At 37.0% G+C, this 16742-nt stretch overlaps 1 protein-coding gene and 1 long non-coding RNA gene across 26 annotated transcripts in view; one reads left to right on the top strand and one right to left on the bottom strand.

The window, feature by feature from the left end:
- Nucleotides 1–1151, bottom strand: part of LOC141401392 (uncharacterized) — a 45569-nt gene extending 44418 nt beyond the window's left edge. For all 7 annotated transcript variants that reach the window (XR_012412341.1, XR_012412343.1, XR_012412338.1 and 4 more), the window contains exons 1-5: nt 1037–1151; nt 713–762; nt 533–646; nt 210–467; nt 14–140 (exon numbers count right to left, since the gene is read on the bottom strand). This is a non-coding gene — a long non-coding RNA (uncharacterized lncRNA). The remainder of the gene's footprint in view (nt 1–13; nt 141–209; nt 468–532; nt 647–712; nt 763–1036) is intronic.
- A 72-nt stretch (nt 1152–1223) lies between these two features.
- LOC141401390 (lamin-B1-like) overlaps nt 1224–16742 on the top strand; it is a 123687-nt gene continuing 108168 nt past the window's right edge. For 5 of the 19 annotated variants that reach the window (XM_073981615.1, XM_073981616.1, XM_073981612.1 and 2 more), the window contains exons 1-2: nt 1227–1340; nt 1512–1671. The gene's annotated coding sequence lies outside the window, so the exon portion shown is untranslated. Of the gene's footprint in view, nt 1341–1511; nt 1672–16742 lie in introns of all 19 variants that reach the window. The other 14 variants (XM_073981603.1, XM_073981599.1, XM_073981604.1 and 11 more) reach the window with 5 other exon arrangements.

The raw sequence follows: 16742 nt of genomic DNA, 5'->3' as shown, positions 1-16742 counted from the left end.
TAACTTGACTCACGATACATTGCAATTAGATGTTTGTACAGATTTGTTTAAAAGGATCCTTAGAAGTTGGTAGACAAATACGAGATAGACAGACCGCGAATAGTCGCAGAAAAAAATACAGCGCGGCTTATCCAATGTTCCTGAAAAGCAAAATAAAAAAGTGCAATTAGCAAAAGTGTTATCCTAACAGAAATATTAACTTGACTCACGATACATTGCAATCAGATGTTTGTACAGGTTTGGCCGCCCAAACTTGCAAGAACAAACCTCGTCCGTCGGCTAAGAACCAATCGCCCAAATAACGACACTTATAAAATCACAATCACTATTTAGAAGTGACACATTCCAGACTATACGTAATATCCCTCTCGAGAAAACATTTCATAGCAATTGGTCCATTCATGGTAATTTGTCCAGAAAATCTTTGGTTGGGCAAATTACTAAACTTAAAAAAAGTAGACGACCGCCTGTAAAATAAAACAAAGCACATTATTATCCTGATGACAGCAATAAATATAACCATTATATTCACCATGACGTCGCCTGTGATTTGTCTAGACAAGCCTTCCTTCGTTGGACAAATGACAAAAAAGCGCGTAAAAACATGTGTTTTCATTAACAGGAAAAATTTCCTCAAACTTGTCACCTGTAAAATAAAACAAACCACACCTTTTTGATTGATGACTGCAATAAATTAAAAAATTATACTCACTATAACATAGCCGGATTTCCACATGGATACGAGCTCTTGGTAAATTCAGGCTGAAACAAGTTGTAACTCATTAAAAACCAAGGTAGACAAATTTTAATAGGACACAAATAGCAAAAGAAATGAAACATAAACAATGATTCTTCTTCTTGCCAAGTATTTTCATGAATGCGATGGTAGGCTATAATTAATTTCACAATGAGACGAGTAAAGCAGTCGACTGCGGCAGATACGCGATTACTACAGACTACGTGACTACGTTATGTATGTGTGGATGGGCACAACAGTTTAACACTCCAAGAAACCGTTGATCCCAAATCCAGGTACCTTTTAACATTTAATTTTTTTCGGTGAAAATATTAACTGAGACTATCACGCGTCGAGCGATGGTTAAAAGACACTGATAAAGAAAATTATAGGCGTTGCCAGTATGAATGAATGTAGAGCATGTTCAGTGAAAAATAACGAGGCCATGTTCAGTGAGCATTACTCCCAAAACAATCAGCTGTGAAGTGGTAGCCATTTGGTGTTGGTCATGTTTATAATTGAGTGATTTTGTTGTATGATTGGAAAATCTAGGAAAATGGTGGGAAAAGACTGGGCTATAAAAGCAAAATTGCGCCAATGAGAGGTTAGTGGTTTCAAATTCCCGTGCTGTCATGTCAAGTTACCGACCAGTGCATAGTGGATCCACCCATTGGCCAAAAATAAAAAAATTAATGTCAAAATTTTGGTACAACATCTGGCAACTCTGACAGCTATGACATGGACCTTTTTAAAAATACATTAATTTTTGTTTCAGTCGAACGCGATCTTCTTAACAATAGCTTCACAAGTCGGAACATTTGACTAATATTTTTTGTTGTGAGTACAACCTATATTTTAAGTGCAACTAAATATATTCAAAATATCGCGAAACTGATACGTATAGCAAAATATTATAGTGGATTTTGAAGGAGGAGGTAATAGCTTAATTTTCATTAAAAATAGTGTTATAGCGTGTTGTGAAATTCTAGTTAGCTGCATATTTTCTTAAGCCCTCGGCACATACGGTCCGTTTAGTGACACGTTGGGACATGCGTTGTCCCAAAACAGTTAAATTATGTTTAACTTTAATGCGCCAGACATGTTGTTGTTTTTCAAAAAACTAGGCATCACTTACACATTTTTCATGTGGTTGTTGTAGCGCGACGCACAACGCACCGTATGTGCCGAGCGCTTTAGTGTATTTTGTAATGCCAATTCGATCATATACTTAAATTTGACCTAAGGTTTTAGTCATGATGCCCACCAGTGCCCACCTCGGGAATAATTTTCCAAAGTAGGTCATGGGTTTAAGATTATTCAGTATTAAAATCAGCTGCCATCTAGTGCCAGACTATAAATGGTGGGTTGCTCACTAAAGCTGCCCTAGAATAGGGTTTCTATGGATATATTAGCGCATAACTCTGTTATCTGACCACGCACATTAACATAATTGGCATCAGTGGCAAGATAAAGAAATCTTCTGCCAAATTTGTCTTACGTTGGCGGTACGTGCCTTCCAGGAAGAACGCTATAAGATCTATATTAAAACTTTTACCAATTTTCAGACAAAAATGTTGATTTTTTTAATCCGCTAAATTGGTTGGATTTTATGTTGTTTTGGAGATTGTTTTGTTTCCCCAAGCCTATTTTTGCAACATAAAATAATCGGGACCTTTGTTCATGTAATTTTGTATTAACATCATTAAACAATTCTTACAGTATACCCCCTCTAGAGGGGAAAGGGGGGAGAATGTTACGCTCGTGGTTTCTTAAAACACTCTTCGCAGCAGCACAAAGCTGTAACCAGCGTATTGGCTTGATTTTTAAACTCTAAATATTTTTGGCCACTTTCTCCATACAAGTGGATCCACTGTGCAGTGGTTAAACGCTTTTAAGTAAAACAGTTATGTTACTGACAAAAACAGTGAATTTTAATGTTCACTTTATTCTGTCTTTTTATGGAAACAACCAACAAAAGTTTCCCCATAGTGGGGCCAGTTGGTCATTTTGGGAGGAACTATAAATCGTTTTTGGTAGCCACTCCAAATTATTCCAAATTATTGACGTTGTGTGGGGACGTTTGTACCAGCATGAAGAGCGTTATTTTTTGTGTTACAGCAGCCAATTGTGATTGTATTGCTCAATCCGTGGGTAATTGCCTATGCTGCCAAGAATCTAAATTTGGTGACTAGATAAATCCGTTAAAGCAGTTGTAGAACCAGCGAACTGCTTAGAATCCGATCCAACAAACAGGTAATCTGTATGCATGATTTGAGTGCGACAGCAGAAGGGTTTTATTCTGAAACGAGAAGTACAAACAAGATGATTAATTCTAAATGGGCAATTATCAGATTCACTAAAGTAAAAGATTCTTAAATTAAACTCGCCTAAAGTTGCGGGAATATTTTTTTTAAACCGAGACTATTTTTTTGGAAACAACTTTTAAATTTTAATATTCAAGAAATTATTTTATATTTATTAATCAAATCAATTAGGTCTTAGTATAAGTTGTGAATGTCCTTTAGCTTCACATGATCTTGTAAGAATTTCAGGGATAAATGAAAACTAGTAGAGTTTATAGAATTGGGTTGAAGTGTCATTGTTTAATTCAAAATTAAACCATTTTATACTTTCTGGATTTATTTTCAAAAGCTTTTGCATACATTACAATTTCTTTGCTACTTTGAAGTACAACTTTGCGCTTACGGCACAAAGTAGTACTGTCAAACTTCTAACGAGTAACTAATGCATTGAGCGCCACTTTACAACACCTACGCTTTCGTTGTTGACACTTGATAATTCGTTCTTGAACTTCGCCAAAGCAACCGCTTTTACGATAATATTACAAACCCAATTTTCTCAATAAAACCAACTATATTTTGAATTATTTACTGCCAAAAAATTTGTGTTTTATTTCTCTTTTTTCCATATTTATTTGCTACGCACACATTTGGTCCTGAGCGAGCCGGATAGAAAATTGTTTACGACAATTAAAAAGGTTTTTCGCTTCTTCTATTTCCATAGAAGAATCAAATCAAAACACAACAAATCCATCACCTCATCAATTCACCCTCATTTCCCTCATAAAATCAGTAAAAAATCAAGGTACGTATCTCTATTTAAGAGTGCAATCGCGAGTGTTTCATTTTTATAAATTTGTTTACAAAATATTTACAAATAAATCGCATAACCTACGGTCGTCTTACAATACGCGGCTTGTTGTTGTTGTTTTATTTGCCCGTCAAACCTAATCGGTCGCATACAAAGTGATATTCCCTTAAGAGAATAACAAAATAAATAATTTAAAACAAGTGAGAACAGTGGAAAATTGCCCAAATATCGTTCAGTGGTTATTAATATTATTTTATTAATATAGTGTTATATTATTAATATAGTGTTTTACAACAAAAAATAAAGGCTAAAGAATAAAAAGAAATTAGAAAAATACAAAAACAAAATATACAGGCACTCAGTGAACCACATAACCACATTGACTGCATTAGCCAGTACTGTTGTTGTTAATGCTGGATGTGTTCTCACTGTTCCCACATTGAACCTTTGTATGTACACGAATAGGGTTACCCAAGCGGCGTGATAAATTTTTGTCAAATAAAATTAAAAAAAAAAAAATGGAAAACATTTTCGGGTATTTTTACGAATACGTACGTGAATAAAAAATCGTGGTTTACTGTACAGTCGGTCCTCGATAATTACGAATATATATTATATTATTTTTGATATCATAAATTACAATTTTATATATTTTGCTTTTGATATTTTATTGAATTTTATACTTTTTGAAGCATTTTAAATATCTTTTGGTCGTGTGCATCTGTCCAATTCTTCTTTCTTTGAGATACATATCACATTGATTTTGGGTTTTACTCTTGAATTCAAGTTTATTTTTTTTCGAAAGCTTGTCTCATTTACTTTTTTTTGGGTCAATTATTGAATTTTCAACAATTTTTTTGTTGGAAATTTATTGCATACTTGTGGTTTTAGTCTTTGATTTGGTTTTAAAGGTCAATTAACCCACCAAAATGCCTTTGAGCTCTCTTCAATCCTTTATCAGAGCCACTGATTCTCTGGTAGAATTCGTTGCGAAATTTGAAACTCTTCTAGATGAAGAGCTTGACACGTATTCCTTGGAAATTCATGGGGATGAAGCTAAGGTACTTTGGAATAAGGTTAAAGATCTCTTTGACAACTGCCTAGATGAGATTTAGTCAAGTGACCAGCCTTCGGCTAATGAAATCACGTCCCTTAATAGCAAGTATGATGTTGCATTTAACAGCGTGTTTTTGTAAAAAGTTTTTGCCCATTCGTTCGTCGATTTCATGAACGAAGACACAATTTGGTTTTCATAGCGGTTGACTTTTGTATTCGTGTGACAAACAAATGAAAGCTTTTTATTTTCGTAATTTTTTTGGTTTTCGTAACAAAATCAGACGAACGAATACGTCAAAAATAAACGAATGGAAAAGACCCATCGTTTTGAATGAAAATTAAATAATTTGAGTAATAAATGGCACAAAACACACGAAAACTGGAAGGGAATGTAATTTTATTTATTTCCATAGAAGCACACTCGTATATGTTCATCCGTTTCTTCATATTATCACAATTATTTTTGGACAAATTTGATTACATTTTTTTCTTACAAACAAAATGTCATCTGTTTATCGGGGTTGCCATCAAGTAACACATTTTACGTGCAGATGCCTATGCAAAATTCACAAAATAAGTATCATGGAAACCCTGAAATATAAAAGCTTTTATAAAATAGACGAAAGCTTTCAGATAAAAACGAATGGTTCGTAAAATTTTACAAGAACCAAATTTTGAACGTATACTTTTTAGTACGAACGGTTCGTGTGACAGGCAAGCATTTTTACAAAAACACACTGTAAGTCCTATGTTAGGATATTATCAGCTGTAGATAAGAAAATAGACAAATTGCGTTCTTCTCCGAAGAATCAAACTCCAACTAGGGTATCTAATCAAGCAATCACTCCACGTGCAGCACAGCCTCTAGAAGAAGACATTGCTTCTGGTCTGAACGTTTCGCGTCAAAGTGGTATATTTGGTGAAGGTTCTTTTGTTTCCAATGCTGATAGTTGCTTGCATAGTATTAATCTTCCGCCATGTGACATCGATGTCTTTCATGGCGACATTCTTACTTGGCCAACATTTAGGGACTTCTTTTCGGCTATTTATATTGATAATTCTCGTCTTAGCGATATTGAAAAATTGTGTCATCTGCTAAAGAAAACGAGTGGCGATGCGCGAGATTTTGTATAAAAATTCCCTCTAACTCATAAAGTTTTAGTTTAGCCTGGAAATCTTTAAAAAAAACCTATGATAATGTTCGCATTCTGGTTAACAACCAACTCAAGGTTCTTTTTGAAACGAGCGCAGGTTTGAAAGGTCTACAGCGAGGTATAAATGGGTGCATTTCTGCCATGGCAATTTATCAAGTTGCCACTGAAAATTGGGACCCAATATTAGTTTTCCTTTGTCTGCAACGGCTTCCCAAAATTACAGTTACGCTGTGGGAACAAAGCATAAAAGACAAATCTGCGTTGTCTTCATGGAAAGATTTGGATCTCTTTCTAACGGAAAGAATTCAAACTCTTACTTGTCTTAGGGATATAAAAGGAATCGATTCCAACAAACGATCAGAGCAGAAGAAAGTTAGGACCCATTTTACGAATGCGGATCCACCCAAATCTTCACAATCCTCTGGGGAAAAGTGTTGTATACTGTGTCCCAGGCAATTTCATCATTTAAGATTATGTCCAGAATTTAGAAAGCGCTCTTCGGCCGACCGATTCTCACTAGCAAAACGACACAAGCTTTGCATTAATAGTCTTTCTCGAGGCCATGACGTTAGGAATTGCACTAGCTCCCACAGTTGTTCAAGGTGAAATAAACGTCATCATACTTTACTCCATCATGATACGGTACAAAATAACAGTTCCAATAATAGAACGACGACGTCACAACCCCCGTTGCAATCAGAATTTGTTCCAACTAATTCCCAATCCAATCAAACTAACCCAAATATCGCTACCACGTCATCAGGTCAAATTTCGAGTTCCAATAGGCAGGTATTCCATACTTCACAAAACAGAACAGTTCTATTGGGTACAGCTATGGTCAATCTTGTTCATCGCGGTATTACGTACCCAGCTCGTGCTTTAATAGAACCTGCTTCTGAAGCGTCATTTATAACCGAAAGATTACAACAGCGTTTTGGTATAGCCACATCCTCAACTCAGGCTACAATATCAGGAGTAAATCAGGCTGTTTCGATAATGTCACGAAAATCGTGTTTCTTATGTGTAGGTTCCCCTATAGACACTACGCTCTTTATGGAAATGACAGCACTAGTACTTCCCACTATCTCAGGCAATCTTCCGTCCTTCTCCATTAGCAGAGAACTTGCATCTAGAATGCCAAATTTACGTTTGGCAGATAGAAGTCTATTTGACTGTCGTCCAGTAGACATGTTAATAGGAGCTGATCTGTATCCGAAAATACTTCTTCAGGGGATACAGTCTAATATACTAGGGTCTTTAGTCGCACAGAAAACTGTTTTCGGCTGGGTTATTACAGGTCCAGTCCCTAATAGTAATGTCACTGCTTCTAGTAACGTCACAACGTTTTCAACAAATGTGAAATATTCCCATGAAGAGAAGCTCAACGAGACTCTACTTCGTTTCTGGGAACTAGAAGAAGTCCCAAAGCGCAAATAATTGTCTCCTTCAGAACAATTTTGTGAGGATAACTTTAAACGAACCACATATAGGGATTCTAATGGAAGATACGTCGTATCACTTCCCATTAAACAAGAATTCATAGACCAACTTGATCTCAGATACTCTAGGACGAATTGTCTACGACAATTTCTTCGTAATGAGCATCACTCCTTAGAAGACCAGAAGTTAAGGAAATTTACGATGGAGTGGTTCGTGAATATTAAGAGTTAGATCATATGAGGCCAGTTTCGACAACGTCGACAAACTCTACGGTTTGTTATCTGCCTCATCACCCCGTTATCAATCCCGATAAACAAACAACCAAATTAAGGGTAGTTTTTAACGCATCTAACAAAACATCTAATGGGAAAAGCCTCAACGACATTCTTCACGTCGGTCCGACTTTACAACTGGACTGGGTCCTCCTCATAATTCGATGGAGATTATATAAACATGTTTTTAATTGTGACATTACCCAAATGTATCGCCAGATACGGGTAGACCCAGCTCATACTTCTCTTCAAAGGATTCTGTTTCGGGATTCTCCCAATAATCCTATACAGGACTATGAGTTACAAACTGTAACTTTCGGAGTTAACTGTGCCCCTTACTTAGCCATTCGGACTTTGTTACAGTTAGCTCAAGATACTGAATCTGATTTTCCGCTTGCGGCACACGCACAAGTGCATGTACGTTGACGATGTCCTGACGGGATATCATGATTTGGAGACTGCGCATAGGTCTAGGGACCAACTTATTAATGCATTAGGTTCCGCCAAATTTGAGTTGAGAAAATGACCATCTAAAGATCGCTCGATCCTAGACCCCCTTGCCGTTGAACATTTGATAGACTCTAAGCTTCTTAACTTCGTGGAAGCTAGTAGCTCTAAGCCTCTGGGTATCAGATGGAATGCTCAGCTAGATATGTTCTATTTTAATGTCAAGCCCCTTGCCATCAAAGATAATTATACCAAAAGAGAAGTTTTGTCTGCAATTGCTAAGTTGTTCGATCCCATAGGTTGGTTGAGCCCAGTAATTGTAGTAGCAAAGATTATTATGCAGCGGATTTGGTTAGATAAGATTGATTGGGACGATTCGCTTTCGTCTACGACGGCACATGAATGGCACAGCTTCGTTGAAACTTATCAGGGCGTTAATTCGATTCAAATACCTCGTTGGGTTAAATATGTGCCTCGGAAAAGGCATACGCGGGGGTGTATCATCATTGCCTCCAATTGTGAAATTTTTACATTTTTGCTTTCTAGCAAAACAAATGTAGCACCGATCAAATCCATTTCTTTGCCTCGACTAGAATTATGTGGTGCAGTTTTAGCTTCAGAACTGTATAAATCGATAGTAGCTGAAATTTAAATAACTTTCCAAAAAGTTTACTGTTGGACCGATTCCACGATCGTCCTTTTCTGGTTAAAGAAAACCCCTACGACATTGTCCACTTTTGTTGCAAATAGGGTATGTAGGATACCTGAAAATGTTGGTCAAAGTAATTGGTATCACGTACGATCTGAAGACAATCCTGCTGACTTAGGCAGCCGAGGACTTTCACCGTCAGAGTTGTCATTGTCAGAAATTTGGTGGCATGGACCACAATGGCTTCGTCAAGACTCTTCTCTGTGTGATATTCAGTCTACTCCTGTTCCTGATACGAACATTGAAATGCGCCCAGTAAGGTGCCATGTTTCTTTCTTTTCGGAACATAAGGATATATTGGATGATTTTTCAGATCTGGATAGGGCGCTACGCGCTGCTGCAATGTTCTACCGTTACTTCCATAAAGTCCATCCTTCGCATAGAGGTCGACATACTTTCGATGGAAAATATCCTACAGCCACTGAAATAAAAAATTCAAGATTACGTCTTGCTATAGTAGCTCAGAAAGTTCATTTTCCGGATGAGTACGATTGTCTACTAAATAAAAGGTCATTGAATTCCAAAAGCTCTCTGCTCCCTCTTAATCCTATGTTAGATGATATGGGAGGTATGCGGCTCAATGGACGCTTAGCGCAATGGCCAACATTGCCTCTCGCAGAGAAACATCCAATTATACTACCATACAATTGCAGATTTTCTCTTCTGTTGGTAAAATACTTCCACCGTATTTCGTTTCACGGAGGAATTCAATTAGTCTTACGTATGTTACGCATGCAATATTGGATACCTAGAGCAACATCGTTGATTCGTAAGGTTACAAGAAAATGCAAACCTTGCATTTTAGAAAAGAAAAGGTCATGTTCTCAAATTATGGCATCTCTACCTCCGGAGAGAACTGTCATTACCAGACCATTTGCCACTACAGGTATAGATTTTGCTGGTCCTTTCGATCTCAAGTCGTTTACAGGTCGCTGTTGTAGAATTTCGAAAGGCTACGTATGTGTATTTGTTTGCTTTTCTACGAAAGCTATACATCTTGAAGTCACCTCAGATTTGTCGACGACAACAGTTTTAGAGGCATTTCACAGATTTATTTCACGCCGTGGTTGCCCAAAAACAATTTTCCCGGACAACGGCACCAATTTCGTTGGCGCTTCTGGAGAATTAGAGCGTGATTTTAAGGCCGTACTTTATGAAGGTCGTGATAGGGTTTGTTCACAATATAGCTATCAGGAACTCTCTTGGAAATTTATCCCAGCTGGAGCACCACATATGGGTGGGCTCTGGGAAGCTGCGGTTAAAAGTTTTATGTTGCACTTTAAGAAACACGCTAGCAACCAAAAATTTACTTTCGAAGAGTTATCAACGATACTCGTTCGAATTGAAGCGTGCCTAAACTCTCGCCCTCTATGTCCGATGAATGATAGTCCGGAAAACGCGGTAGCGCTAATACCGGGTCATTTTCTAATAATGTCGCCAATACTTGCTCCTGTAGAGCCATTAATTGACCTCTCTATCTTTTCACAGAATGGAAAATATTGGTAAGATGGCTGCTACTCTTCCCGACTATGAGGGTCTCACCCCCATGTCTGACGAGGAAAGAGAAGTTGACGTTCCATTGGCACCATCTCAGGAGGTATCGTCAAACCCTACGGCGGAAACGACCTCGACAGAGCCAGGTCCTATGGCTGAGCCCTCGGAAGCTGACACTCCCATGCAGGAGATTCTACCAGCGCCCCTCTCACAAAAATTGGAAGAGCCGATCCAGGCCGGAAGCACTGAATCCGTCTCTCCCTCAGCGGAAATAACGGGTTCCAGTGTAAAACCTGTTGGCGCACATCCAGAGGCATCGCGGGGTTCTGAAATGGCCAAACGAAATCCGGACTTAAATTTTGCTTTAAAAGCGTCGAAATGCCCTCTTTGCCAGAGAGCTCATCCATTGAGGAGATGCAGAAGATTCCGAGGCATGTCCTTGGAGAAAAAGGTCAGGACGTTGGTCTCTCGACACATCTGCTCCAACTGCATCTGCGCATCCCACTCCTTCCGAGAGTGCACAAGTGGGCAGAGGTGTCGAGAATGCAATGAGAAGCACCACACTCTTCTGCACCCCTGTTTGTCGCGAGAGGAGTCTAAGAGCCTCCAACACCTTCGTCCTTCTTCGGGTCTGTCCGTCTCGACACGTCCGCCTGCACTCCCTTGTCCGTCTGTAGTGAGGTATAACCCTGTACGCACATTTAGCATCCAACCAATGGTAGGACCCACCTTGGTGTTCAACTTAGTGTTGGATGACCGGCGCTATCCAGTACGGGCCCTGTTGGACCTGTGTGCGGGTAAAAGTCGTATATGTCGGTCACTGGTGGAGTCAATGCGGCTCTCTGTGATCAACGTTGACCAGGACCAGTACTGTCCCCTCAACTTGGAGTCGTTTTACAGTCGGAGCGAGAGACTGTTAGTGTCTGCAAGGGTCTCCACTTGCAACACATAATAACCCCATCAGCAACAGCCTCGGAGACTATCAAGGACCACTACGGTGGCATGATGTTGGCTGATCCCCAATTTTTCAGGGCAGGTCGCATTGGCATTGTACTTGGCCCCGATGTGTACCCCCGAATAATGAAGGCCCAAACATATTCGAGTCCGGGTTTCCCATGGGCACAGCTCACCATTTTTGGTTGGGTTGTCTCCGGCACATGTCCCATGTAACCCTTTTTTGTGATTGAACCTGGACCGTTGTTCAAACACAGCAAGTTGTTGGTAGCAGAGAGGCAAACATGAAGGTACCTGGGAGTGTAATATGTTATGAGATGACTGAGAATTAGGCCGCAAAGTCTGTTGTAGGGTTGAATAAAAGCAATTTGAATCCCTGTCAGGCGGCGCAATGGGCGACCTTCGGCTAGCTTCGCGGTCTCGGGGCTACGGTCCTCAACCCGTCCTCTTCTCTAGCCCATCATGGCGAACACGAAATTGAACTCTATATATCACAAACACTACAATGAAACACAAACAAATCCTGCTTTGGAAAGGGAATACTGATCTTCTACTCCCACATGTAGCCCACCCAACCATGTTTTCCAAAATCCTCATATTACATTTTATTCGAAACCACACACACTCACATTTTCACGTTTGCGGTTTCACTCTATTAGGAACGACAAAATCAAAACGTATTATTTACTGTTATAAACATTCAATACATTATAAAATTTTTTAGAAGTAAAAGTCTCTTAAATTTATATTTTTTGTCTGATTGTATAAAAAGAAGGAAAATCTGACACCAATATGACCAAAAACGCTGTTAAAAAGGAACCTAATTATAGGTGTTTAAGTTAAATAGTTTATTGTTGATATAATTTTCGCATATCAACGGCCAATCTGTTGTGGCCTAGATTATCGATAAAATCTGCAAACTCTTTATTGTTACATCCTTGTAACATTTGCTTTGCAGATTTTAACGATAATTCTTTAGTTGAGTTGTTTGACATTTCCCCACCTCTCATCTACTTTTACTTTCCATCGTATCGTTGAAACGCGCGCTTTATAGTAAGCTTTTCCTGCAAGATCGTTGCAAATATTCAAGGTAATATCGTTACCAAAACCCTTTTTTATTTATTCAATAAAAGCTCATTTGACTTTAGTCAAATACAAACATCAAAACGAAAATACTGCCTTTTTATTTCTTTTCTATTTTCTTTTATTTACATTGACGTAAACAATAAGTATATTAGAAGCTATCGTCTACAATTGATAGACAAAAAAATATTTCTTCACCTATGCTAAGGGAGGTCTCTTATGATGGCACAATATGACTGTTACAAACATTCAATACATTATAAAATTTATTAAAAGTAAAAGTCTCTTAAATTTATATTTTTTGTCTGATTGTATAAAAAGAAGGAAAATCTAATACCAATATGACCAAAAACGCTGATAAAAAGGAACCTAATTATAGGAATATTAGAAGCTATCGTCTACAATTGCTAGATAAAAAAATTATTTCTTCACCTATGCTAAGGGAGGTCTCTTATGATGGCACAATACGACTGTTTGCGTAGCAAATAAATATGGAAAAAAGAGAAGTAAAACACAAATTTTTTGGCAGTAAATAATTCAAAATATAGTTGGTTTTATTGAGAAAATTGGGTTTGTATTATTATCGTAGATAATATTTACCGGTTTACGGGTTTCCCATGGGCACAGCTCACCATTTTTGGTTGGGTTGTCTCCGGCACATGTCCAATGTAACCCTTTTTTGTGATGGCAGCCATACGGTGTCCCGCGTGCTTTACGAGCTCATCTTTATTATGTAGTTGTCGAAAGCAATAATCTAATTGCGTTGGCTCTCCGAGCATTTGTTTTTTGAAAAAAATGAATTAAAAATAAAAAAATATATATCTAATTGCGTTGGAGCATTTGTTTTTTGAAAAAAATGAATTAAAAATAAAATATATATATATATATATATATATATATATATATATATATATATATATATTTTTTTTTTTTTTTTTTGTGTTTTACTTCTCTTTTTTCCATATTTATTTGCTACGCAAACAGTCGTATTGTGCCATCATAAGAGACCTCCCTTAGCATAGGTGAAGAAATAATTTTTTTGTCTAGCAATTGTAGACGATAGCTTCTAATATTCCTATAATTAGGTTCCTTTTTATCAGCGTTTTTGGTCATATTGGTATTAGATTTTCCTTCTTTTTATACAATCAGACAAAAAATATAAATTTAAGAGACTTTTACTTTTAATAAATTTTATAATGTATTGAATGTTTGTAACAGTCATATTGTGCCATCATAAGAGACCTCCCTTAGCATAGGTGAAGAAATATTTTTTTGTCTATCAATTGTAGACGATAGCTTCTAATATACTTATTGTTTACGTCAATGTAAATAAAAGAAAATAGAAAAGAAATAAAAAGGCAGTATTTTCGTTTTGATGTTTGTATTTGACTAATGTCAAATGAGCTTTTATTGAATAAATAAAAAAGGGTTTTGGTAACGATATTACCTTGAATATTTGCAACGATCTTGCAGGAAAAGCTTACTATAAAGCGCGCGTTTCAACGATACGATGGAAAGTAAAAGTAGATGAGAGGTGGGGAAATGTCAAACAACTCAACTAAAGAATTATCGTTAAAATCTGCAAAGCAAATGTTACAAGGATGTAACAATAAAGAGTTTGCAGATTTTATCGATAATCTAGGCCACAACAGATTGGCCGTTGATATGCGAAAATTATATCAACAATAAACTATTTAACTTAAACACCTATAATTAGGTTCCTTTTTAACAGCGTTTTTGGTCATATTGGTGTTAGATTTTCCTTCTTTTTATACAATCAGACAAAAAATATAAATTTAAGAGACTTTTACTTCTAAAAAATTTTATAATGTATTGAATGTTTATAACAGTAAATAATACGTTTTGATTTTGTCGTTCCTAATAGAGTGAAACCGCAAACGTGGAAATGTGAGTGTGTGTGGTTTCGAATAAAATGTAATATGAGGATTTTGGAAAACATGGTTGGGTGGGCTACATGTGGGAGTAGAAGATCAGTATTCCCTTTCCAAAGCAGGATTTGTTTGTGTTTCATTGTAGTGTTTGTGATATATAGAGTTCAATTCGTGTTCGCCATGATGGGCTAGAGAAGAGGACGGGTTGAGGACCGTAGCCCCGAGACCGCGAAGCTAGCCGAAGGTCGCCCATTGCGCCGCCTGACAGGGATTCAAATTGCTTTTATTCAACCCTACAACAGACTTTGCGGCCTAATACTCAGTCATCTCATAACATATTACACTCCCAGGTACCTTCATGTTTGCCTCTCTGCTACCAACAACCCAGCAAAATTTGAAGGAAGGGGTTCCATGCGATGACGTGATTTCATGGCATCTTTTGCATTGGTTCAAACGAAGTCGTGAAAGATCCGATTTTCTCATTAGCATTTGAACCAATGCAAAGGAAGTCGTGAAAGATCCGATCTTTTCATCAGCATTTGAACCCATGCAAAGGAACTCGTGAAAGATCCGATCTTTTCATCAGGATTTGAACCTATTCCATCGATCTAATAGAGATGAAATCAGTGTTTTTATTTATACAAATTTTTCTAAATATATAAGATTAATTATTTACAATAGGCTTGATGTTGTCAGAGACTCGAAATCACAACCAACGTTGTTAAAACTCTCGTCATAATGATAATGCCATTGCAAAGGGTTGGTGAAAATGACATGCCAAAGCATTGGAGGAAATGACATGCCAAAGCATTGGTGAAAATGACATGTCAAAGCATTGGTGTAAATGACATGCTCTGGATCCAAAAATGAATAGCATCTTTTGGGGTCCACGCTCATATAAAATTCATCGATGAAGATGCTAAAAAGATGACATGCCAGATCACTTTCACCCATGATTGAATGGCATCTTTGGCATCGAACATTTTGCTGGGAACTTGCTGTGTTTGAACAACGGTCCAGGTTCAAAGTACTTGTGGCCTTGAAATTTTGCATTTTATCTTACATTACCTGCTGGCTTATTCTGTTAGGCCACCCTCTTACATACGACCGTGTCCGCAATTATACATTAGGGTTATGACTTTTTTACAACCTCATATCCCTGTATCATAGCGTGACGAGTTTTGCCATAAGATTACATAAAATCTTAATTATAAGGTCATTCCGTGAAAAAACCTCACGCACAAAATGATTTTAAAATTTGAATTTATCAAAATTATGGACAATTTTTGGAAGTCACTGAAAACAGATATATAATTGAAAATAAACTTTAGAGCCACATGAGATAATTAAAATGACATAAAATTTATTTCTCACTATTTTTCTTCAATTCTGAGAATCGTAAAAATGTCGTAAACGCTTTTATTCAAAAATATAATTTTTTAACAAAAAACAAAAAATTTTAAATTTTTTCAAAGTGACTTTTTTCGCGACTTTTTAAATATTTGAATGAAATAAACGTTATTATAGTTATTAGTAGGCTTATATTTATTCATTCGTGCAACAAAAAATAATTTTTTGAAAAAAAAAAAATTTTTCATTTCATATATTTTTTAAAAAAATTATTTTTTTAAAATCGATTTGTGCGTGAACTTTTTTATATTTCAATGGAATAAACGATAGCATAGTGATTAATAGGCAAAAGTTCATTCATCCCTGCTACAGGAAATCATTTTTGAGGAAAAATGTCAAAAAGTCATAACCCTATTATACATACTCCCATCCTTGGCCTGTCAAATGATAAGTTCCACAAACAGTTGCTGTTGTTGCTGGTGGTATGAGCACGAGTTATAAATCAGAAATATAAAAACATAAAAATGCAAAATCGAGTTCCATAGTAGAATAAAATCAGGAAATTGCTGTAGTGAGGAATTCAATATAAGAACGCCTAATTTCATGAAATTTTTTAATGAAATTCATTCTAGTATGTACCGGGACTTAGCAGCAAGCCAGCACATAAAAAATTACGCATCGCCCGCTATGCCTAGATTGCAGGTAAATATAGGGACAGCAGATACGCCGACTATCGATACAACCTCCATAACATAAATGCATCGCAGCTGGGCTACCATACCCCTTCTATTATTATTCCCTACATCTCGGCAAACCGAAACTACTCAATAGCACTCGTCTATCATATGCAAGCTACCTTTGCTTCTTCCGACCAATGAATATTAAATTATTTTCCCAACTCATAAGATTCATATTCGTGACCAGAATTTTGGTTTTAATTTCTGTTGTATTTTCATCCACACAAGCATTACTCATTGTTACGGCGAAATTTACCTATTGAGAAACCTCACCCTACGAATTACTTCGTCATCATTGTTCTGACAT

Source organism: Musca autumnalis, unplaced genomic scaffold (genome assembly GCF_047663935.1).
Source record: "Musca autumnalis isolate F117 unplaced genomic scaffold, ASM4766393v1 scaffold_4, whole genome shotgun sequence".
In the NCBI taxonomy this organism is placed as follows: domain Eukaryota; kingdom Metazoa; phylum Arthropoda; class Insecta; order Diptera; family Muscidae; genus Musca; species Musca autumnalis.
This window is presented reverse-complemented; position numbering and strand designations above follow the sequence as displayed.